We start from the raw sequence: 26,317 nt of genomic DNA, 5'->3' as shown, positions 1-26,317 counted from the left end.
CAGCTTGAGCATAGGAGAGCTTGCATGCCACGAGTCTTACACACGAGGAGAGAAGGCAAGAAGGCCTTCTATCGAGATGGTCGGGTCATCATTGATGGCCGGCCCATGGATTAGCCGTTTGGGGCCTATGGGACACAAACCAAGCCACTGACAAAGATACACATGGCAATATGGAACTGTAATGGTTCACTATGGATGCAGCCTGGACGACTGGAGCATGTTATGGTGGGCAGAGACATCATACTTCTAACAGAGACACATCAGAGCCCAGAGAGAGGGCTACCTCGAGTAGAGGGATTCCAATGGGAGTCAGCATAGCATACAGGAGGACCACACGCCAGGGTACCTCGAGAGGGTCGGGGGGAGTAGCAGTTCTATTCAGACGGGAGCTACAGGGGAGACTGAGAGTGGTAGCACAGGATCCAGAGGCCAAATACATGTGGATCAGGATTCAGCTTGCAGCTCTCACACGACAGGGTTATATACATAGCCCTATGTTACTTTCCTCCATCAGGATCCTCCTATGTCATTACAGAGGACATGCCACAGGAGGAGGAGACAGGAGCCTCGCCATACACTTGTCTGTCTCAGAGGAGATTATGCATTACTCTACACTAGGGGAAGTATTTCTTACGGGCGACTTCAATGCCCACACACAGAGCAGACAGTGTGAGGTGTATGACTATGATGGCATGGAGATCCTCCACCCTGTAGATCCAGAGGAGATAGGGGCTAGTCGGGCATCAGAGGACACTGGACCAGACAAAGGACATTATGGAGACCACTTACTAGAGTTGGGAGCCAGGCATCATCTCGTTATTTATAACGGGATGCTACAGTGGCCAGGATCAAGAGGGCTGACATGCTTCCCACATGGGGGTCATACACGGACCGGAGGCACGGTGGTAGACTACATTATGGGGTCTTTGGAGGCATCACAGCTTGTCACCTCATTCTCCATTCCACCTCGTCCTATTGGGGCAGATCATACATACTTGGCATTTTCACTAGCCGGATCACCAGTATCACCATCCCCCCACATACCGACGCCACACACTACCATCTACTTCACACATGACATGGCAGACATATACACTGGCAGAGTAGAGGATGGGCTCCTACTCATGGATCCCCTGGCACCTATGGATACCATTACAGCCCATCTGGCATCACTCCTACACACGGCTGCATTACAGAGCTTCCCACATCGTGTCCACTCAGGAGAGCCTGTGAGATCTGGGACTATGCCCCAAAACAGATGGTATGATGACGAGTGCAGAGCCCTATACTCACGGCTCCGCATACAGAGAGCCTTGGGTGGGAGCCATCACAGAGCAGTAGTCGAGGAGAGAGATGAGGAGACTTACTCACCGCAAAAGGCGGGCCTTCGCACAGATACAGGAGCTAGAGATCTTTCATTTCTTCATGAGTAGAGATAGCCCTATCTCATGGCGGCACTTCAGAGAACCCCGGACACCAACACCTATTGCAGGCAGCAGCAGACCCACAGACATGGCACACCTATGCAAAGGGCCTATACCACGCCCCACAGCAGCCACCTATACCTCAGCCACAAGAGCCTCGACCTACCACGGCTAGCTTCTTTACCCACTCGATGGTAAAGGAAGCTATCCGCCGCCTACAGCATGGACAGGCCACCGACCATATGGGCCTGCAGGGTGAGCATCTCATATATGCAGTAGATTCTTTGGCTCCTTTTCTTGCACACCTGTTTAACAGGGCACTAGCAGAGGGTTTGCCTGCGGAGTGAACGATGCACACCATTGTGCCGATTCACAAAACAGGGGATATGCTCGATCCGAGCAACTACAGGACGGTTATGGTTGGCCACGTGTTGGCCAAACTCTATGGTGCAGTGTTGGAGCAAGAGCTTAGCTTATATGCTAAGCGAGCAGGTTTACGCTCATCAGGGCAGGCAGGCTTCAGGAAAGCTTTCTCTACCAGTGACCATGTATTCACTTTGAGATGTATGATTGATCAAGCCACAGTGAGGAAGAGAAAGCTCTATTGCTGCATTGTGGATTTCTGCAAGGCATTTGACACAGTACCACGAGAGAGGCTCTTTCAGCGATTGCAGTCTCTTAGCATACCAGCACATATGACATGGGGCATCTATGCATTATATGAGCAGGTTTTTGGGCGAGTCAGATGTCCAGGAGGTATGTCCAAGACTATTGCTAGCACCATTGGTGTGAAGCAAGGATGCCCACTTTCCCCCATGCTATTTGGGTTATACATTGATGAGGTGGCTGACATCATTACACGGGGAGGCGGAGATGGAGTTGATTTAGCAGGTACCTCAGTACATATTATGCTTTATGCTGATGATATTGTATTAGTGTCTGAGTCTCCAGGAGGTCTACAGCAGCATCTACATGCACTCGATGATTTCTGCACACAGAGGGGTTGGGAAAACCAAGGTTATGGTCTTTCATACATCGAGACAGGGCAGGAGTCAGCTGACATTCACTCTCGCACGACGCCCGATGGAGATGGTGACATCATACGTGTACCTAGGGGTTACCTTCTCTGCAGCAGCCACATGCTTCACCATGGGTTCAGCAGCCAGAGCTAGATTGACACGGGGATATGCAGTAGATTGACACGGGGATATGCAGCATTGGCTATGCTAGAGAGACAATGCCACCAAGCGCATTTTCAGGAGCCCCGGACGAAGGGGTGGCTATTTGACACATTAGTCACACCGGCACTGATGTATGGAGTAGCGGTATGGGCGCTAGGCCTTGCTACCCATTGGTGGACATAGATAGAGAGACCACAGGCCCTCACGATGGCACGCATGATACGCAACAAACCATCAGTACCTCATGACATTATCCGAGCAGAGTTTGTTGTGCCTCCTATGATGGTAGAGGCCATATTCCAGACTATATGCCTGCTAGACATATTCAGAGAGATGCCACAGGACAGATTGTCATACAGAGCTTTTGAGGCATCTAGACAGCTGGCTGAGGCAAGAGACAGAGAATCATGGTATGCACAGGTCACACATTGGTTCTCACAGCATGGCCTAGACATGGATCATCTACCGCCATTCCAGTATGACAGGGATGCACCACATATCCGTCTCTCATAGTGAGAGGAACAGAGTATTGAGATAGGACCTATGGCAGCTCTATACACGAGAGACATGGATATCGCCTACACAGCCTCTTCCACCGAAGATGCTATACTACAGAGATCACTTCATGAGTATCACTGATGATGGATTTATAGAGAGGCCTAGATACATGGAGGGCTTTTTACCACACAGCTCCCGAGTGGCTATTGGTCAGCTTTCATCACATTGATTGGAGATCGAGACTGGCAGAGCAGCACGGATCCCCCAAGAGGAGAGGGTATGCAGATTGTGCAAAGAGGAGGTGGAGAGTGAGGAGCATTATGTATGCAGATGCAGAGTATATACAGCCATCAGAGAGAGATATCCCATTTTGTTCAAAGAGCCACATTCCCTACGCCAAATCTTTGAGGCAGCACACCAGCGCATACTGGGGAGATTCATTCTAGACATACAGCATCACAGAGAGACATCATTACAAGCTCAGACAACTCCAGAGGGGGGACGACAGACACAGATTACTACATTTTTTCAAAGATCCATCCCACTCCCAGCCCCTACACGGCAGGGAATTACTCTCCAGAGAGCAGAGACACTCAGAGCCCGCAGGAGACAGAGGACACCTAGCTTTCGGACACCACGGAGATGACAGAGATCAGAGCTCAGTTTCACAAAGAGGGTGCGGAGTGACTGGCTCACTTCAAAGCAGACCCAGGCATGTTCTTCAAGCGCTGTGGACACCCCCTTCATTGATGTATACCATTTGATACCCCCAGTATGGTACAGGATGGAGCTAGCTAGGTTGCATATCATGATTGTATACTCCATGCATATAGCTTTGCATTCTCCTAGTAGTAGCGCTCCATCCCCTCCCCCACTCATTGTACTTATTGCACACCCAGATTCAGCTTTTTAGTTCAGTACTTTTTCATTTTGTTGGGATGACAGAGGATACCCCATACAGGTACACCGATTTCTCATAGGCCGAGTTCGGTCTTTTGGAAGACGTTAATAAAATCTTTCTTTCTTTCTTTCTTTCTCTCTCTCTCTCACTAGAGATCACGCCACCTCCCTCTAGAGAGCTAGACGCCCTCACCCTTAGGGATTCAAGCCCTCCACCCCTCAGCTCCACAATTGAGACACCCTTCTACACCATAGAAGGCACCACCACAGGAGGTGGACATCTCAACGCTCTACTCCACCATGGACATTTGAGGTCTTCATGTCTATTATTACATTGTACACACAAGGACCTACGTAGTACTAGGCCCCGTCTTTTTTTTTGTGTTTAGGTATCTAGTCTACACATGGATCATATGTAACATTGTTTTGGTCTCAGACTTAGTAGATGTTAATAAAATCTTTCTTTCTTTCTCTTCTCTCTCTCATATTGATGACCTCTTTTTTGCTCATTTCTCATTGTCAAGCTCAAGCTCAAGCTCCAACTCCTCAATAAAGACCACTCAATCACAACAAAAGCAATGTACCCTCCTCTACACTAATGTTAGCAGATCTCCAAAAGAATGCACCAACTGTGACCATGAGAATATTTTCAAGAAACTAGTCATGAAGAGGTGTAGAGCATAGCTTGAAAGGTACGAAAACAAAGACAAATCCGTTTGATGAGTCCTTTCTCCATGGTCATCTGGGCCCTTAATGAAGCATTACACTTACTATCACTTAAGTTACAGGGAGATCCTCCAGCAGCCACAGAAGATGCATCCACTACACCCCAGGGCCCAACCTCAACATAAATAGGATGCCATATGCATCCACTCCCAGAGGTATTTGAGCTACTTCGTTGAGAGAGTAGGATGAACATGCAATCGTAAGAGAGAAAGGCCAAGAGAGGGCTACATGGTTATCATTACCTTTTTTGCACTGCACATGTAGGAAACAACCATACATCATCACACCCACCAACACACACAGGAAGAACTGAGACAAACATTTCGCAAAGACTGCCTGCAGCACAACTAATCCGATCATATCCCAATCAAAGCAACTGTACTGTGAACTCTAAGAGAATGCAATGGAATTTGCATCTCCCAAGGACACAAACGTATCAATAAAAGGCACAAGAACTGTTGCATGCTAGAGCAGCCAAAAATTTGTCACAGAAGACGGGAGAAAATGCAACAATTGCATGTTCCACTATGATGGAAACAAAGGCAGTCTACTTTACAGGCTTTGTTAAAACGACCTGAATCCATCAGGCAAGTTTCCAGGTTAATCCTTGAATTTTCACTCTCAATGATGCCCAGCTGCTTGCTCCTGGCACTACTCCATGACAAAAATCGATTAAAAAAAGGCAGACGAGCTTGCTATTCCAGCAATGTAGGTACGCTACTTGAACCAAAAGCAGGACACGCTTTTATAGCTGTACTGGCGTGAGTGTGGATTTTCCTGCAGCAATCTGCAGCTGAGATCCAAGAGAAAGGGCGTGCGAGCAGGTGATGCGGATCGACGAGTTGCATACAAAAGCCCTAGCTTGCTTGAGCTGGAAATAGAAAAAACATGAAAAGGCACGGGAGGAGTAGAAATACCTAACGATTTGAGGCGCCAGGCGCTTGCAGGCGGGCCGAAATCTCTACGCCGCCGCTGCTGCTGCTGCTGATTGCTCCAGATTTTTCCTCTCAGCTCTGCTATTGCTGCCCAGCACCACCACCACCACCTGATGGGACTGTACTACTGCAAAAAAGACACTGGTGTTTTTACTGTTTTTCCTTCATTTTCATTTTGTAAGCGGTGAAAGTTAGTAATAATGAGTGGCAGCTCCTCCCGTGAAGCGAAAGCCAGATCGGCGTCAAACAATAATTGCCCCGCCCCTCCCTGCCCCGCCCCTCCCTTTTCTTTCCCCTTTTTTTTCTTTCTCGGGTAAAATCTAATTTTGCTTCTACTTTACGTGACATCTTTCTACCTACAAGCCAGCTGCAATGCGAATGGACAAATTCGGCTCGGCTATGTAAAATTCATAATTCGTAAGAGTATACTTGAGTTGATGTATATTCACGACTTCGTTGATATAGTGTATATTATTATTCACAACTTTGTTAATAGTGAATTAATTAAATGCCACTAACTTGGCATTTAATTAATGGAATGGTATAACCATAATCTACTGCCGAATTAGAAGTTTAGGAAGAAAAGGCAAGAGATTTTATTTCTTGATAAAAAGTAATTACAGTTGAGCATATGCATTCCTCTTTTATTACAAAAGTTAAAGCACCTCTACATGAAGGCCTACATGAGGAACAGGTATAAAGTCATCTCCCTCATTGATTGCTCTCAAGAACTCTGCAGCTTTACTTTCGGAGGAGTTTATGCACGGCTCATCAGGATCCACATCAGGCGGGCTTTCTTCAACAAGGATTGGATTCATCATTTTCCTTGTCAAACAAAGGCTCTTCTTGCTCTCCTTCTTTAGGATTGTCTTCGGCTCTTGGAAGGAAGTATCTGGCAGATTCACCCTCAATGTAATGATCTTGGAAGAAAACTTTCCTTATGTCGAAGATGTCAACAAACTCTGGTGTCTTCAGACATTTCCACAACAACATGGGCTCTACTCGAGTCCATGCCATTGTGCATTGAGAAAGTACTTACCACTCCTCGTCATCTTCAAAAGAGTGACTCCAAGTGTTATAGTCTATTTGTTTAATATATAATTTTCCATATACACAAAAGCCCTCTCAAATACATTCACCGAGGTCAGACACACTCGATTCTTTAGATCACCCTGACCAAACTGTGCATACAAAGTTCTACCTCTAGACATCTCCTTTGCAGAAACGTTATGGGCATGGAAGTGGAAGTGAGGTTTATGCAAATCCTTTAGACAATACCCTAACATACCCTCCAAAGTATGCATTTTAATCTGACGTAACACACGGCACATGATAATACACCCTGATGGTTTGTTAATGTTCCACATTAAATCTTGCTTTACAGTTTTGCCAACTGAAATAATCGATGTAGAGAGTATATGAGCAACCATTTAAAAGTGGATATGGTGAAGAGTTCCACCTCTTTCCAACAAGAACACAGCTTGAGTGCACTCATAGCGAACAAACTCAACAAGAAAATCCCACAGAAAGATAGTGACATCATCGTTCCCAATGCCAATCGTGATAGAAACCTCGAGTATCTTCAAGTTGTTACGGGTTAGAAACTACGGACATGCAAGAGCAACATTGCTTGGATGACCGGGAGATGAAACAGACATATTGCTGGTCTCCTTCCTCTTTGTCGTAGCACAAGACGTCTCAGAGCCACCTATGACAACAAACATTCCCCATGTCACATATATTTTAAAACACCAAAACATCATATAAAACATCATATATTTAACATACCTCACGAACGGGCTTTCCGTTTAACGACTTTCAAATTCTCCAAACCGATCGGCCCTCCCGAAAAGGAGTGATGATTCGAGGAGGAACATTCTCTTTGTTCGATTCAAATGGCCAACTACTAAAAACCGGCGCTTGCATAGGACATCTATGAGGTGACATGGCTAAGGGAGGTAGGCCATCCAACACCGGAGGACATATAAAGACTGCTTTAGTTCTTCAGCGAGTATGCTCAGCCATTTTGAAAAGCATATGAGAACTAAACATCACAACTCACATACACCTGCCAACCATATCAACAGAAGAGGAAGCGAATGACGAGAACGACAACACGTAAAGAAGCCAACCATAGTAATAGCTGACACGGCCTTCGCAGGCCAACATGCATGGGCAAAACAAACGCACAACCTCCATGCAAACCTACAGAACATTCCAGGTGACAACATGTATACCTGAAAGAAACGAGCAACCTCCAAAGCCATTCAAACATGCAGGGAATAGAAACACACCCAAACGTGCATAGTCGAAAGAAATGGACAACCTCCAAAGCCATGCAAACATGTAGGGTATTGAAACACACACAAACCAGTCAGACGTCACGTGGATGACGTAAATGATAGCGACCAACAGGGATGAGCCTCCATGGCCGAAGCACCAACTCCCAGCACCAAACAATAGCAAAAAATTGACGTTGAAGAAGAAGGACCACCACTCAAACGCCCAAGGTACCCGAAACAAACGCACAACCTCCAAAGGCATGCAAACATACACATACTAATGAATCAATCAGACGTCACGTGGATGACGTAAACAATCAATCAAACGATGGCAACCAACAGGGATGAGCCTCCATGGCCGAAGCACCAACTCCCAGCACCAAACAATAGCAGAAAATGATGTTAACGAAGAAGGACCACCACTCACACGCCCAAGGTACCCGAAACAAACGCACAACCTCCAAAGGCTTGCATATACAAGGTTGACCAATGGTGACCACCACAAAGGAGCCTCCACAGCTGGAGCACCAGCTCCCAACACTTAAAAATAGAAAAAAATGACATTGAAGGAGAAGGACCACCACTCACCCGCCCAAGGACAACCACTCCCCACCCCAACCTTAATAAAAAATTGTATAACAAACCTTAATCGAACAACCTTCATCGAACATTGTATTGGATTAATTAATTAAAAAAAACATTTTACACACATATTGAGTCTTGATTTTGTTTAATCCTAAATTAAGATTGTAAATCATGGATTTTCTAAATAGTTATATCCTTCATGAATATCCATGGAAGGATTTTCAAGAGATCAGTACCTAAATCAAGATATGATTAAGTTCTAGCGACACTTGGATTAGCTTTCATGTCATGAGATGCCAGGGTATGGGCAATGATTGGTGTAGGTCAAAACTTTTCATGTGTTGACGTGCTGACATGGACGCCCAGCTCATATGTCTCTTCACCATATGTCAAATGTAGGTGTGGTAATAGATTGAACCAACCTTGAATCGAAGATTATCTTCTTCTGACACTTCATGGTTATGGCATATTAAACACACCTTCTATAATACCTTATTTGGGATCTTCCACGTGGCAACTCCTAGCTACCCCATGTGACAGCTCCTTCTTTCTTCTCTTCTTATATACTATACTACTACTCTTTATATGATATACTATACTACTACATATATCTCTCTCTTATTTAAGGGTTAATTAGAGGATTAGAGAGAGAGGGGGGTAAGAAAGAGAGTTAGAGAAAGGTAGAGAGAGAGAGAGTGTGCGTGCGTGCTAGAGAGAGTTAAAGAGAGGAAGAGAGTGTGAGTATTAGAGAGAGAGAGAGAGAGAGAGAGAGAGTTGGCCAGTTCGAGAGAGAAAGAGAGAGTACGAGAGAGAGAGAGAGAGAGACAAAATTTGGGGATACTGTACCAAATTTTAAAATCTACAAGATCAAAATTGGAAAAGTTCACTAATCTTGTTTACTTTTTGCTAATCAACATGTTTTTGTTAATCCTCATATTTTGAGAGCTTTTCATGGCCAAATCTGCTTGTTTCTCATCTTGTTTATGAGCCTAAGCTTGGGGAATGCATTGGGGGGATCATTTTCTTCATGTAGATATCCATTTTCAAGGTGTTTGGGGTCTTGAAAACCTTGATTTCTTGGCCTCTTTTGAAGTTTCCAAACCCTAGAAATACTCAACCTTTTGCTTCAAATATTCAATCCATAGCTATGGCAAGTGCCCAAGCTTGTTAAATGGGTTTAACTTCATCTCCTTGGCTCACAACAAGTGCAAGAAACACAACCAGAAGCTGGCGGCAATTTTCAGCAGGGAAAGAGCTTATTTTTCATCAGTGTCATCAACATTACTTTAATCTTTGCCATTGGTACTTCTTCCTACTACTAAGCAATGCTCCATTTCATCCATTCTTGGGCTATTTGGAGTTTTATTTTGTTGCAAATCCAAGTATGGTGAGCTCATGGTGGATCATCAAATGTTAACCATGATTATGTATAGTAATTAGGATAATAAAAAAATATGATTAAGTAAGGTAATGATAGTAATTAAGCACAAATCAAGATAATCTCATTGCATTAATCGAGGTTCATACACCCATATTTATAGCCTTGATTAGCCCTCGAGCTAGTCTCATAACATCGTGGACAATAGACACTTGGGTGTCATTGGGACAACCTAAACTCATCCCTACAAGAAATAGTCTTGCAAGAAGAGCCAATGGACAAAACATTAAAGTTCCAGGTTACTTTAGATACACAACTCAAACAATCGATGGCAATATGAAATTTACACTCCATGTTATCCTAGATTCCCTTGAGTATGATGTCGTCCTTGGCAGAACTTGGGCAGGTGAATCGTTGTATTCACTAGATGAATCCATGCAAACAGTCACCTTGAACACTCTTGCAAAGCAATGTAAAATTGCTATTACGGGAGAAAGAAACCTTGCGGGAGGAGCTGGAACTTCCAACATATCTTACTGAAAAGATCCCTATGATTCTGGTTGGATTGGAAATTACAAATAAAATCACCACAGCTCAAGCATAGCTTTACCCAACACGAGAACACAATCTCATGACCCTTGAGCTATGGGATTTGTTAGGTTAACCAACACTCACGGCACATCCTGAAAGGATCACCTTTACACAAGACTTGAATATGCCATGTCTGAGGTACTTTGAACATACAATGTATATTGAAACTAACCCCCTCACTTGCAAGTTTTTTGTGGTTGAGTATGTGTTAGGCATTCATCATCAACACAAGAGCTTGTCTATTCAAGCAAACACTCAGCAGTCTTCCCTACTACCTCGACAACATTTGAGCAACAAATTCAAGAATCAATTCCCATGTCTGCAAAACTGAGACTTATGAGCGCATCAAGAACAAACAAACAATGCTCTTATCACCCCTCTCTGGAAGTGAAAAATGAGTGCACAAGAACCTGTTGCTCGCAAGTCAGGACCTAGTTGCCCCATGAAATCAATATAAAATTTAAAAAATAATAATTTTAAAAAACCCATTGAGATAAAAACCTGCAACTTCACGAGATCAAAACCTACAATCTAACGAGTTTAGGTTTCTCAATTTTAAGAACCTACACTTTCACGATTTAAGCCTTATCATGGATTAAGCCATCGCATGCATTAACACTTTCCCAACAACGATCTTCAATAGCCATTATATATTTGTTAAGCTTATTGCTTACTATTCTTTTGGCTAAATTAATGTAGCACCTGCTTCATGAGTACATATCTATACTCATGCACTGGAGAACATTTGCACCAAAGCCTCACACGACAACATCTACGTACATCCTTGGATGGGGGGGCCATGGTGCGAAAGCCTGGTCAATGGTACAACCCATCGCCTGGAATTTTCCTTCAAATTAAAAACCTCTCCAAACGATGCCACCATCTTCACAAATCAATGATCTTCAATCCTTAGTGAAGATATCTATATTAATCTCGCAAGTCGACGTAATTCTTTCAATCCTTACCAACAAGTGCCTACTTCAACATAGAGCAGTTCAATAAGAGTCTATATGACTTAATTCTTGTACTTCATGTAAATTTGCTTCATAAGGCAGCTTAAATATACATAAAAATATAAAAAGCACATAGGTAAAAAAATTCAGGAACAAGTCCTACTCAACAACATTTGACAAGAATCCTGCCACACAAAGGAACATCATCAAAGGCCAAATTCTCCAAATGATGAATGGTGATTCAATGACTCAAATGAGGAACTGAGAATCACCATCTCGTTCTGATGATTAAGTCTATGTTCCTCTAGATTTTTCCCTCCCTTTTCTCCCATTATTAATATCTCTTAGTGTCCCTACTAACAAAAATCACATGTAACCTAGCCGATGATTGCCAAAAACAAATTGAGCCAAAAAAAGGGGCTCACACAAATATAAAAATACAATCATTCGCAAAAAACCCCACCCCCACCCCGTTAGGAATTTTCAGTAAACCACTAACCTCTTCATTCCGATAACTAGCTTTTCTTATTTCTTCCGTAGGAAAAAAGACCATTGAACGTCACTCAACATCAATGCCATCGACAAAGCTTGTTCATTCTCCCCACACAAAGTCTTTAACGCGATTACACGGACGTGATAGCCATCAGGAAGGGGGGGATGTTAATCCAATTCTAGGATTAACAAGAGATACCACTATTATCTTACATCAAGGAGTCATGGTAGATACACCAAGGGTTATACATTCAAGATATGAAGCAATAGTGTCCAAAGCTACAACTTGGACGGGTGCTCGTAATGGTGTGACGGAGTATTTATGACGATTCTCGCTTCAAGAGCATGTGGTAGCAAGATAAGATGAAGTCCTAAGTGATGTACTTCATGGATATATTATGAGAGTAGTCATTGTAATAGCATTATGCCTCTTAAGAGCCTAAAGTGCCCGGCTAGCCACAATTTAAGTGAGTGTGAGCACTTATAGCTATGTATATAAGTGAATTTCTCTCATGATACAACATACTCTCTCATTGTGCATTTGAGTCTTGCTCTTGCTAATCTCTCTCCCTAATGCATGCTAGTGAGCGGGTGTGAGTGAAGTGAGGTGAAAGAAGGGACGAGGATCCCGTAGTGCAACGTGGCGATGTGACAACGCTCGCGGCGGTGGGAGGCACGGTGGAATTGCTTCTCAAGGAGTTGTAGAGCTTGGAGACCTCAAGGGTTACAAGCTCGACCATTGGAAAGATCCTTTCACGACGACGGTGGGAGGCACGGTGGAATTGCTTCTCAAGGAGTTGTAGAGCTTGGAGATCTCAAGGGTTACAAGCTCGACCATTGGAAAGATCCTTTCACGACGACGACACTTGTGGTTCACTAAGTAATCTCTTTTTTGGATGTGTTTCAAGGAGGGTTAGGGTTAGCCATAACACCCAAGTGTATGAAGAGGATAAAATCACCTTAGTAGAAGGGCATGGCATCTTAGTCTCCTCATTTTCCATTTTAGCCACTTGTACTTGGAAGGTTATATAGGTAGCTCCATTGGAGTAAGCTTGAGAAAGTTGATGGATTTAGAATTGATAAAGCTATGGGTGCTTTCGGAATCTACTAGAATGTGAGAAACACTCCCATTGATGGATTCCACCAACCTTAGGGTCTAAATTTTAGAATTTTAAAGTGTAATATTACTCACTAATTGCTCATCATTTCCACTGAGGTTAAATGGAAACTCTCTATCCTCTTGTATGAAAGAATTGTCCTTATTTGACTCCTTATCTAGTGCTACTTCATGGCAATCTTGTATGAAAGAATTGTCCTTATTTGACTCCTTATCTAGTGCTACTTCATGGCAATCTTCAAACTCTTCAACATCCTTAGACTCCTCGGTATCCTCTCCTTCATCCATGAGGATTAGAGTGGCCAATTGCTCATGGTATTTATCAAGCACTAAGGGTGAAATGAATGCCATGTTCATCTCTCTTTTCAACTCTTCCCAAGAGTGAGGTGTGTTCCTTGGGAACCTCTCACCAAGTGTCTCCACCATTGGTGTGCTTAGTCTTCCATATGCAGTGAGAAAAATTGAACCTTATCCCCTTCACTTTTTGGGTAAAGCTGAAAATAAGTGTCCATCTTCATAGTCTACTCCTCCAACTCATTAAGGGTTTATCCATTTCCCTTGAATTTGGATAGGGTGACCTTGTCTTTCATATTGTTGGGAAACTTGTGCTTTTTCCATTGGTTGTAAGAAGAGAGGAATTGAGCAAAATCCTTGTATTCCTTCTTGATGTAAGGGGGAAGCTCCACCCAACAAGGACATGCTACTCTTTGCATGTGAATATGTTCATTAGGTTGCAACACATCACTCCCCCTTGTATCTTCTTCCACATGTATGGGCTGAACTGGATTGGGTGGTATTAGAACTCTCCTAACGTCACCAAAACCCATGCTCATTGATTCATTGGAAACAATATGAGGTCTCCCATGCATGTGTGAAGAACTGGGCTGAGTTGGAAAGCTTTTTGGTACTTTCCCCATGAGGTCTTCTTGCATCCGCCACCATAAAGCTCGCATGTGGTGTAGTCTTCATGGTCGCTTCATGAGGTTCCTTCATTGCCCCTGCCCTCTCTATGAGTAGATAGACCTCCTTCTTGTGCATTCAATTTGTGCTCCATAGTCTCAAATTTGGTCACAATGTTGGCACTCATGGATTGAATGCTTTGAGTAAGGGCATTGAATTTATCCACAAGCATGTCATTGGAAATGGTTTGGAGAGGATGTAATAAAGTAAGAACTTTAGATACATTGGAGCCTTGAGCTACCATACATTGGCCTATGGAAGGTTATTTTCATCCTTTGGTGAAAGGCTAAATCACTTAAGCATTATGTGTGTTTCTTACTAATTGCATGCTAATCCACATGACGACCTATTCTAAATCTTAGCTTATGGTTGCTTCATTCCATTTGGTATCAGAGCTCATGTGTTTTGACTCATGGTTCCATTGCTTTTTGCCAATTTTTGGTTAAGACTATGGTTCTTGGACCAAATCTTAGCGCACAGGATCAAATCTTTTAGGACTTTGGACCAAATTTGAACTAATTAGAAGTGATTAGTGTTAATATTCTAATTAGAAGTGATTAGTGTTAATCTTCTAAAAATTATATTTTTACCTTCTATTATAATTTTCCTCAAGCTTTCTATGGCTAGGGTTTGTCATACAATAGCTGTTTCCACACACAACCTTGGGGCTTTGGTTGGGCACACTTTTGGCAACATATAGAGTACCATTTTGAGCTATCTTTGGGTCGAAATTTTCTTTTAAAAAATACCTCTTGCCAAATGCTCAAGAAACCCTAGAAATTGCAATACCAAGGTTCCATATCCAACACTGGACATCATATTCATCATCTACAAGTCTTGGAGCATACTTTAAGGCTTCATATATTTACAGAACTCCTCCAAATGACCACGAATGCTGGTGGCAATTTCACGTTGTAGAAGCTTTTGTAATCACCAAGAACTTGCCTAAAATCTAACAATGGAGTCTCTGAAGCTTCTACCAACTTTAGGGAACTATTGGGAGTGCTTTAGGTTTGTGAAACCTCTCCAAAACACCATGAGCATTGGCGGGAGGCAATTTTCGCCTATAGGGGAAATCGTTTTCATCGACAATAAGTCCTAATGTATTCAATCACACATTCTCAAGCTTAGTAATGGAAATTGAAGGTCAAAGAAGAAGGCATTCTTGGCAATTTTCTTAAAGATTTTAGGGTTCTTGAGCTTTCTTTGAAGAGGACTAAACTAGAGATTGGGCTTCACAAATCTACACAAAGAAGAGGGCTTTTCTTCATCAACATACAAGTTTGAGGCTCTATGGTAAGCATTGATTAATTTCTACTCACGTTCTTGCATCAGTTGATTGATTTATTGAGTTGCTTGAATCCATTAAGGTTTCCCTTGAAGAAACCTTAATCTCATGGATTAAGCCTTGATTACATGTTAATCAACTTTCTAAGAAAATCATGGATACCACATTATGGACCTTATGCATGTGAAATGGCTTCAATTTGCTATTGATCAAACCATAAATCAATAAATTATGGTTTTTTGGAGCTATCACAGTCTATAGCAAGTATTGAAGGGTTTCAATGGTGCCATACATGCCATTGGAAAGCTACATGCATGATTTCAAGCTAATGGGATGTGTTGTTGCCATCACTAGATATCATTTGAGAAGAGTATGCAATCATTGATTCTTCTTGCTTTTATTATGCCTTGGTGAGGGCATTGCTTGTTGCTTCTATTTGGTTGCCTTGGTGGGGGCATTTTTTGTTTCTCTTTGGTTGGATGACTATTGCAAGCCTTAGAACAAAGGATTTTGATGAAGAAAGTGTATAAGGAGCATAATGCAAGCATGATTATATACTAACATTGTAATGTACATAAGCATAAGTACATGCTTGAAATTGTAAGCCATTAAACACTCTACTCTCTTTACATGGTTATATTCTCAATTAAATTATATAAGCTCATTCGAAACAAGCACTAGAATCTAGCATGTTGAGAGGGTACCCTTGGCATTGGTGGAGAGGCCAAGGGGGAGCATGGCTTGAACTCTCCTTGTCATGAGTGCTTTCGAAAAAGCAGCAAGGAGGGAGATTAGGTACATGGTGATTAAGATATGGCCTCAATCCTTGCCATTGGATTTCAAACTTTGGTAAGGGGGTGAGAAGGCTTTGTCATCGGGAGATCGGCAAAGCAAAATCTCTCCATCGACTTGCTACATCGACTCAAATGGGCAATGGTTTATGCATACACGTGACAACGATTTGAAATGCAATTGAAAATCAATGGGATTTTGCAAGGATGCATAGTTGGCATTATTGGTCACATTGGTATTGATACAGTGATTGAGATTAGCTCATAAATGCACCAAGTTCATGTTGAAATTTTACCAAAATCTAGTCAAAATGCATGAGATGGATACTAATTGGATGCATATTGATGCTTTGGATATGCCGAGATGAAAACATGCATTGATTTGCAAGTTGGTTGCTTGCCACAACGGTTGACAATTTGACATAATTTGTAGTTTTCAGAAAAGTGTGATTCACTCCGAGAGGTTTTGGATTAAACCTAAATTGAACATTGGGGGTTATTCCACAGCATTAGGGCTTCCCATAGAGCCCTCAACCACCATGTTTGGTTTCTAGATTAAGGAGCTACACCCATTTGTCTACCGCATACCCTGCTTTTGGACATAATTTGAATCAAGTTTGGGATCATAAATTTGGCTTCACCATTGTGTTCTCCACTTGCCAAATACCTTAACCAGCAAGTTTCAACTCATTTGGAGCATTGGAGTGCAAGAGCGGTGGACCAAACTATCACTATTTGACTTGCGAAAAAAGTAAAAAAGAGGCATATAGAGGGTTGATTGAACCAAAAGTGACATCATAGCTTACCCCTTATCCTAATACCTTCCTATAAGACCTAGAACACCCACGTCCGACACTCCTACATCATCTTATTGCAAATTTGCCAAAACAGTCCTACTATGGTCAGTAAGCCGAGAGGTAGACCTAGCTAGAAAGCTATTATTGGCAATGGAGGATATGGAAGGGGACGAGTTGATGGAACAGGGCACTATGGACACAATGGAAGAGCTTGAAGAGCAAATGGTTGGTGGAAGAACTCATAAAAATGTCTCTCAATCCATGGGTCAAACTTCAAAGGGAGTTGAATGTGGGAAGTGTCAAGCACACCTCTCAAAGTTTGTAAGCCATTTCAAATGATACTCTTGGAATTGCTTGTGAAAAAACTTGATTTTAAGCCACTAATGGATAGATTGGATATCATCAACCAAACCTTGAATTCAAAGTTTGAGTCTATGGCTACCAAAATGGGAGCCATTGAAGATCAATTGGGTTAATCCATGAATCAACACCATAAAGAAGCCATTGAGGATAGAATTGATGGGGTTCATGAGGGCAAGAAACCTATGCATGAAGTTCATTATGGTGGTCACAAAGGGAGGTAAACAAGCTATGCAGGAGGCTTCTATGAAGGCTCCTTTATTTGGGTTTATGATGGATGCTAGGAAACCTCTCATAAAGGATTTGAGGCCTTCTTCATTTCAACTTGGAACTTCTCAAGTGAATAGTAAACCACCACAAGATTCATTCAAGCCTATGAATTCATGCTATGGAGATGCCAAGAGGATACCATCTTATTTAAAAGCAAATCAGTCCATCATGGTAGATGAGGAGATGCTTTAGGATAAGGATGGGGCCGATCATGGGAGCACATGTCTTTTGCACAAAGACAAGTAGAAGCTCATGATAGTTGGTTGGAATTGCCTTCTTTGATTAAGAAGGAGTACAAAGACTTTGCTTAATTTGCCAATTCTTACATGTAATCACAAAAGAACAAGCCACATCATGGGATTTCTTCTTCCAATGCTTCCAAAGATATCAAGGATAAGGTGTTCCTCTCCAAGTTCAAGGGTGATGGTTCCGCTTTGCATGAGTTGGAGGAGTGGATCACCAAGCTAGACAATTATTTTTAGCTCTACCCTAACAGTGAGCAAGATAAAGTGCAATTTGCCTCCTTACACTTGGAAGATTAACCTCACCCCAATGGTGGAGGCATATGGTTAACCATGGGAATGTACCACACTCATGGGGGATGATTTGAAAAGGGAGATGAACTTGAACTTTATTTCACCTTTGGTGCTTTGATAGATACCATGAGCAATGGTATGAGCTTTCTCAAAAGGGCATGGTAGTAAGGGAGGATATAAAAAACTTTATGAAGTTATCCGTGTATGTGGAACTCATGTGGAAGGGCTTAATTAATAAATGAAGATGAAGAAGTTTATTCATGGGTTGGATTCCTTCATCAAAGTGGATGTATTGGCTCAAAGGCCAAAAGCTTTATGAGCCCAAGTATAAGAGATCCCAACCTATGGGTACCACTAACGATTCTTCTAAGCCAACCATTACTCGATCCTACTTTGGCAAAATCTCTCTTCCTTCAACCCAATCATCTTTTCTAAGATTCCCTACAGTTTATGGGGGTGGACAGCCCAAGAGCAGAGCTTATCATGATGCAAAGAAAGGGGATAACCTTAAAACAAGAAGCCTTCCCAAATCTTCAATAAAACTTAAAGAGTTGATGATCCTAAGATTTAAGAGTTGAAAAGCAAGGGCCTATGTTTTAAATGCAAAGAAAGGTGGTCACCCGGGCACAAATGTAAGTCAAAGAAGGTTGTGGTCACTATGATCCTCATGGATAAGGAGGAAGATATCAAGGACTCTCACGATGGGGAAGAATTTGAGGATTTCAATGAAGAAGCACATGATAAGTCACTTAAGGATCATTCCTTCATATAAGAAGATGGGGAATTTCTTTTTGATCCTGGTGGTGGTGGAGGAGACAAAGGGATTGTGTTAAATGTAGAAATTTCAGCAAGTATATGCTCTATTTCTCAAGAGCTAATGGCGGGTTGTAAGAGCCCAAATACTCTAAGTTTGGTTGGATCCATCAATCAGAGAGTTGTGTATATATTAGTGGATTCCGGAAGTACCCATAGCTTCATTATTTCCAAATCCATTAACTCTCTCAAGCTTGCTCCAGTGGAACTACCCATAACCTTTCAAGTGCAAGTAGCCAATGGAGAAAATGAGAATACTAGCTTGGCATGTTCCTGTATTGAGATGGTTTTATCTCTATCATATACTTGGAAGGGTGACTTGGTAGTATTGGAGATGGGTTCTATTGATGTGATATTGGGGTGTGATTGGTTATTATCACTTGGGGATTTCCACATGAACCTTCAACAAGGGAGTATGAGTTTCATGCATCATGGAGCAAGTACTATTGGCTGGAAATCACTCAAAGAAGCTCTCTTTGATCACCCCAAAGCAACTTAAGAGGGAACTCAAGACTCTTGGAACTATTTATATGTTGCATCTTGCTCAAGAAGGGATGGAAAGCAGTGGACATCATGTGGACAAAGATATGGTAGCCCTTCTTAAGGAGTTTGAGGATATTTTTCAAGTGCCAAAGAGTTTGCCTCCTAAGAGAGAGATTGATCATGCATGTAATGAGGTGGTGGCCATGGGTTCATGGGCATGTTCATATGTTGAGCTTGGGGCCTAGGATTATGGGCATGGACATAATAATTTGCGTGTGAAATGGGCCAAGGTATATAAGACAATGGCTCATAGTTGTAAGTTACCTTTTTGATATCTTTCATGAATATACATTAACTTGATGCCTATGGCTCAAGAATCCATGGTGATATTCTCCCATATGAGATCTAGGATGGTGACTAACACTCATGTTGTCTATTCCATGTAATGAGTGGGCTGGGCCACCTTCTTGCAATGGTATCAGAGCCAATGTTTGATCCATTGTTTTTTCTATTTTCTATCATTTCTCATCACTTTTTGCATTTTCTTGATTTTATTTATTAAGAAGATGACTAAGGTGACATTGGAAGGTGAAAGTCCCATTCCTTTCGTTAATCCCTAAAGCTTTTGGGCTTTGGACATGCTGTGGACCAAAATTTGGGGGTACTGTACCAAATTTTAAAATCTACAAGATCAAAATTGGGAAAGTTCACTAATCTTTTTGCTAATCAACATGTTTTTGTTAATCCTCATATTTTGAGAGCTTTTCATGGCCAAATCTGCTTGTTTCTCATCTTGTTTATGAGCCTAAGCTTGGGAAATGCATTGGGGGGATCATTTTCTTCATGTAGATATCCATTTTCAGGGTGTTTGGGGTCTTGAAAACCTTGATGTCTTGGCCTCTTTTGAAGTTTCCAAACCCTAGAAATACTCAACCTTTTGCTTCAAATATTCAATCCATAGCTATGGCAAGTACCCAAGCTTGTTAAATGGGTTCAACTTTATCTCCTTGGCTCACAACAAGTGCAAGAAACACAACCAGAAGCTGGCGGCGATTTTCAGCAGGGAAAGAGCTTATTTTTCATCAGTGTCATCAACATTACTTTAATCTTTGCCATTGGTACTTCTTCCTACTACTAAGCAATGCTCCATTTCATCCATTCTTGGGCTATTTGGAGTTTTATTTTGTTGCAAATCCAAGTATGGTGAGCTCATGGTGGATCATCAAATGTTAACCATGATTATGTATAGTAATTAGGATAATAAAAAAATGATTAAGATAATGATAGTAATTAAGCACAAATCAAGATAATCTCATTGCATTAATCAAGGTTCATACACCCATATTTATAGCCTTGGGAAGGGCTTCAATCTATGCTTTGTGTGCACCCTAGTGCCAGCCATGTGTCCATAAATGAGCGCTCACACTACATGTGCGCCCTTGCACTTTCCATGTGCTACCTTTTTAATCTTTAACTTCACCTTTTACAAATGACCATACAAATCAACCTTTGACATTAGACCCTTAGTCTATTCCTTTTTCTAACGTGCATGATTCTTCTCTTACTCATGTGACTCACTCCCTACCTTCCTTGTGCCCTTCGGCACCACATTTCTTAACACCCCCCTTGCACTTTCCATGTGCTACCTTTTTAATCTTTAACTTCACCTTTTACAAATGACCATACAAATCAACCTTTGACATTAGACCCTTAGTCTATTCCTTTTTCTAACGTGCATGATTCTTCTCTTACTCATGTGACTCACTCCCTATCTTCCTTGTGCCCTTCGGCACCACATTTCTTAACACCCCCCTTGGTGCCAATTTTTAAGGCTACTTTTCGTGGTCGGATGAGAGGTTTTACAACATATTTTCACCTCCCCTTGATGGTGACTTGACCTATCTTTGAGGCCTAGAGGTCATCTCTAAGAGTAGGGTTACAACAATCATTACCCCCCCTCATTTCTAACTTGGCTGGATAACTCAAAGGCTCTTTTGGTTTGGTTACTCTCTAGCTCAGAGGTTATTTTAGAGATGTTAGGTTGATTTTCACCCTTAAGGTGCCACTTTGGCTACTCTCTGGTGGTTGAGTGCTATAAAATTTCAAATGATTTTTGGCCTACTCATTTGGTGGCCTTTACAATGTTGGCTTAGGTAGCGAGGTTTATTGATGTATCTTGACTTCGTCTTCTTCTTTGTTGACACGGAAGCCTGCTTCTTGTTAGTCGGCTTGTCCTCATCCTCGGGAGACTCAACGCGGACACTTTCTCACTTGCTTTTTTGATTGCTAGGTCCATCCTATTTTCATTTTTGTTTAAGGTCTTGGTAGCTTTGTCATTTTTTGAATTTTCAATGAAATCTCCTTTTGATGATGCATGGATGCTATCTGTATTACAACATGAGTTTGTAATGCTCATGACCATGTAGTCATCCATAGTTAATGCATAAGATGCACGTGCAAATGTTGCCATACTCCCCACATGATACAACCCATGTAAAATATTATATGAAATAGATGGGAAGGTCTTTGCCATCACCAAGTGTGTGGCCAGTGTGTAATCCCTAATAGGCATGTGTTAATAGCATGATTTTGAGGTACTCCATGTGAATGTCTCTTAATGAGGGATTTTACACACCAAAAAAGAAAAAAAGAAAACCTTATCCTTTCCTTTTCGACCTTCCAGATTTCTTTTCCTCCCAGGTCGCCGGTAACGACTGCAATGTGGGAATGGCGATGCAGATACGTATTGCTGCTACTTCAGCTCTTCCTCTCTCTGCTCTACAGGGCGCGCTTATGCTGATGAATTCGGTGTTGCTGTGCTGATCACTTTTGCTCTCTGTCCGTGCTGGCATTTTTCTTGCTTGCCCTCGCACAACTGCAGTACGCTTTTGCTGTTGTAGAGAGAGTAGCAAGCACAGTTGCTATTAGATAAGTGTTGTGTTGCAGCAGATGCTGCAGAAGCGAAAGATTTGTTAGAGTCACAGTTCTCAACTGATTTGCTGAAGGTGGAATCAGTCCTTGATTGATTTGCTGGAGGCAGAAGCGAATAGCATGAGAGGGCGACCACGTGCTGAGTGGTTGTTGACATGGCTCTTAGGTGGAGCACACAGGAAGGCAACGACCAACTCGAACGACAGTTGTGATTGACAACAGCGTATAGACAAAAGAGAATCGCTGGTTAGCTAAAGCAGTCAGGGAGAGCTTTATGGTAGGCTCTTGCTATTGTGCAGACAACAGGGATGCGAAGCTAGCCAGTAAACACATTAGTGTAACCAGTAAAGAACAGCACAAATAAGCCTTAATATAATGCTCGTAAACCTTATTAGAAGAGGCTTAAACACTACTTAATCAACAGGCAGCAGACATGATTTTTTTTTTTGATAATGTTGCAGGCAGCCTCCTAACAAGGGTATGGCTCTCATACCATGTTGCAAATCCAAGCATGGTGAGCTCATGGTGGATCAAAGCAAATGTTAACCATGATTATGTATAGTAATTAGGATAATAAAAAATACGATTAAGTAAGGTAATGATAGTAATTAAGCACAAGTCAAGATAATCTCATTGCATTAATCGAGGTTCATACACCCATATTTATAGCCTTGGGAAGGGCTTCAATCTATGCTTTGTGTGCACCCTAGTGCCAACCATGTGTCCATAAATGAGCGCTCACATTACATGTGCGCCCTTGCACTTTCCATGTGCTACCTTTTTAATCTATAACTTCACCTTTTACAAATGACCATACAAATCAACCTTTGACATTAGACCCTTAGTCTATTTCTTTTTCTAATGTTCATGATTCTTCTCTTGCTCATGTGACTCACTCCTTATCTTCCTTATGCTCTTTGGCACCACATTTCTCAACATTTGGTGATTCTTGGAACGTAGTGAAGAAGAGAAAAAACTAGTAATTTATGCTTCACAAATCTTCAACATAGAGCTTCATTCTTCAACATCCTCAAGCATTCAAGCTACCAGAAGGCTATTGGTGAGTGGCTATTCCCATTACTTCATTTCTTGAAGATTTGGGAAAAAATTTAAGGTTTGTGATTTGTAAACCCTAATCACTTAACAATGGCTAATCCTATATGAAATTAGTATGACCTAATCATCATTAGACTCACTAATGATTCTATTATGCAAACTAATGCTTCACATAAGCCATTAAGCAAACCCTAACTCTCAATCTTGGAAGTTTGGCTAATTTGCAAGTAATTTCCATGCAATAGTGATTACCATGGCTTCTCATATGCTATTGGAAGTCCTACATGCCTGAAGATCATTGGCATTTGATGGCATGTTGATAGTTGATTGCTTTTTGGATATTATGGGCATATGTGGCATATTCTTGGTGTGATTCACTGTTCCAATTGGCATTGTGCTTTTTGGTTGTTGCTTTGTGTTTTTGGATGTGATGGAATATGAAGAAAGAGATAAAGCATGAGTGAATGCTATTGTCATGATTAAACGATAAGCATGTCATACTTGAAATCGAATTGTAAGTGATCTCAATCATCTATTTGAGATTCAATTACTCTCCACATCACATTGTATTACACTTCTTATTTCTAGCCCCACTAGTGATGTGTGAGGGTATCCCAGTATTATGTGGAGGAGAGACCGGGGGGAGCATGGCTTGAACTCACCATGCTGTGAGTGTCGTGGTAAAGCTGTAGGGTGAAGGATTAGGTATTTAGCGGTGAAGACTTGGCCCAAATCCTTGCTCTTGGATTTCTAACTTGAGTAAGGGGGTTGGAAGAGCTTGGTCAGGATATCGGCAAGCTTCAACGCGCATCATCGACATAATCATCGATACAAAATTAATGTGAAATACATTGGCAATGGGCAATGAAATGGTTAAGGCAACGGTACAAGCAATGGACTTGGATGCAAAGTGAAAGGAATTGTAATTTCTTGTGTTTGGCAAAGTATATGCATATTGCCTATCCTTAGGCATTATTTGTGATCATATTTTGGATTGAGTTTTGGTAGCAATTGTCCAAAGGTCGTGTCAAAATTTCTAAAATTTTCGTGCTGCATACCTACAACCTAAACCCTAAATTCCCCTGCTGTATACCTACAACCTAAACCCTAAATTTCTAAAATTCCCCTGCATACCTGCAACCTAAACTCTAAATTCAGTCATAGGGGTTTTTAGGTTTTACCTAGGGCTTTACACCCTCTTGTAATACTCCATAAGTACTTCACATCAAGGGGTGAAATTAGGGTTTTTCAAAAATTACCAAACCCTAATTCAGTCATAAATCTTAGATTGTGTTGCAAGGGTCTTTACATATCCTTTTAGTACTTCATTAGACCTTCCAATCAAGCCCTTAACTCTTTGATTCCGATTTCATTTGCTAGGTCAAGGTGACATAGTTGGCTTTTGACAAAAGTCAAAACAAAGTTGAGTTTCAATTTGACTTTGGTTAAATTCTTTGGGGAGATGATAATAATTGCTAAGATAGTTCCAACAAGCTATAGATCATCCAAACCGGTCAATTTTTGGTCATCTTATAGCCAACTTTCCATTTTTAGTGGTACTTCATAAACCCTAAAACATAGAGTATTTGCCTCATTCATAAACTTTCTGTTTTTGCATATTGTGTTAGTACGCATCATTAGCTATCCATAGAGCCCTTAAAGACTCTATTCCAATCTCGTTTTACCTTTCATCCATTCAATCCAAAAATCTACAGCTATGCCAAGGGGAAGACAACATAAGATTGTGGATAAGACTCAAGAGATGTTGGAATCTAATCAAGGGGAACTTGTGGAAGACATTGATGGTGCATTTGACATTGGAAACAATGCACATGTTGAGGAAATGCTATTACATGGGTTGGTGTGTGACAAAGTGCTTGTAGATGGTAAAGGCAAGAATGCTTGTGAGGAGGTTACCTATGCAAATGTGGTGACTAATGCAAGGGCAGAACCTTCTAAAAACTAAAGAAGTACCACCCATCTCCAATGACATGTATGAGATTGTGCATGATGAGAGTAATGTTGGATAGTTTCAATAATAAGCAATCCAAACTTCAAGACCAACTCATCAACTCACAAAATCAACTTAACACTTTCAAAAGTGAGATGGCTTTGTTGAGAAGTGAGTCAAGAAATGGTGGTGACCATCCACCTTATCAAGATGCAAGGATGCATAATCATGAAGGTATAGCTTTGTAAGGTTCTCATATGGATCAAACTCCTCATGGAAATGGAATGCAACAACACTTCTCTTTTGGTGATGGGATGCCAAGGCCTACAAAAGGAGTCAACATTAGAGATGGGAATGGCATGTATTTTGGCAACAATGGGAATGTTCCTTCTTCTCAAGGGAATATGCACCATGATATGCTGAGTACATCTCGTGGCTCCGCTTCTCATACTTCTACAAGAGGAAGAGGATTGGCACATGGCTCTACTCAATATTCGGGTTCCAATTTTGTTGGAAGAGCTCCAAGGATGCAAAGGGGAGAGTTGCATGATGATGATCGACACATGCAAGATGATTTGCATGATGATTAGCAAGGGAATTTCGATCATGGGCATGCAAGAAGACATGATGAGTTCAAAGCTGTTAAAGACAAAATAGTGTTACCAAAGTTCAATGGAGAGAATACTTCCAATGAAGACTTTGAAGAGTGGCTTAACAAGATGGACTTCTACTTCGAAATGAACCCTAGAAGTGAGAAGTCTATGGTTTACTTTGCAACGTTGCATTTAGAAGGATATGCACATGATTGATGGAGGCATTTATAATCTCAAGCTTATGAAGTTACTTCGTGGAATGCTTTCAAAGGATGAAATGAGATACATTTTTGTCTCTATATTGCATTAAGAAAAGCTTATGTGCGAGTGGGATGACTTGCAACAAAGGCAAAGTAGTGTCAAAGACTACACCCATAAGTTCATGAAGTTTATGCTACATGTGCATGGGTTTAGTGAAGAATTTAA

General features: G+C 41.6%; 1 protein-coding gene across 12 annotated transcripts in view; it reads right to left on the bottom strand.

The window, feature by feature from the left end:
• SPK1 (guanyl-nucleotide exchange factor) overlaps positions 1-5,936 on the bottom strand; it is a 251,368-nt gene extending 245,432 nt beyond the window's left edge. For 2 of the 12 annotated variants that reach the window (XM_086778119.1, XM_086778125.1), the window contains exon 1: positions 5,647-5,936. The gene's annotated coding sequence lies outside the window, so the exon portion shown is untranslated. The remainder of the gene's footprint in view (positions 1-5,646) is intronic. The other 10 variants (XM_086778120.1, XM_086778126.1, XM_086778124.1 and 7 more) reach the window with 6 other exon arrangements.
• Between the last annotated feature and the right edge of the window lie 20,381 nt (positions 5,937-26,317).

This window comes from Cibotium barometz, chromosome 39 (genome assembly GCF_041138505.1).
Source record: "Cibotium barometz isolate CiBa-2024 chromosome 39, ASM4113850v1, whole genome shotgun sequence".
NCBI lineage: Eukaryota > Viridiplantae > Streptophyta > Polypodiopsida > Cyatheales > Cibotiaceae > Cibotium > Cibotium barometz.
This window is presented reverse-complemented; position numbering and strand designations above follow the sequence as displayed.